This window comes from Fukomys damarensis, unplaced genomic scaffold (genome assembly GCF_012274545.1).
Source record: "Fukomys damarensis isolate Sample0158 unplaced genomic scaffold, DMR_v1.0_HiC HiC_scaffold_16, whole genome shotgun sequence".
In the NCBI taxonomy this organism is placed as follows: domain Eukaryota; kingdom Metazoa; phylum Chordata; class Mammalia; order Rodentia; family Bathyergidae; genus Fukomys; species Fukomys damarensis.
Window position 1 is genome coordinate 25,541,480 of NW_022900928.1, and position 428 is coordinate 25,541,907.

The window sequence follows — 428 nt, forward strand, 5'->3', positions numbered from 1 at the left end:
ATAAATAAATGGTCTAGATTATTTTCTTTTTCTGAAGCTACTTTCTTAAAAAAATAAATAAAATGAAATGTTTATAGCATTCTTAGTATTGGCTTTCACTGTGTATTTTTGAGCCTTCCTGTTCCAAGGACTTTTATAGTGGCCTTATTTGATTTAGCCTGTTTTTGGAATTTGCAGTCAAAATGGGGATAGGCTGAGGTAAAAAGGGAAACAGTGTGGTGCTAAGCTGAGCTGCAGCCTAGCCCAAAGGCTAGACTTACAAGAGCAAATTTAGGGGCTGAAGAGTCATGTTAATACTGACTGCTACACATACATGTATGCAAATAGATTCTCACCAGGGTCCTCCACCTGCCCACTAGAATGCATTTAGCTATTCATCGCCTCCTGTTGTACTCTGGTGATTTTTGTGTTTAAGCCCTGAGTCATGC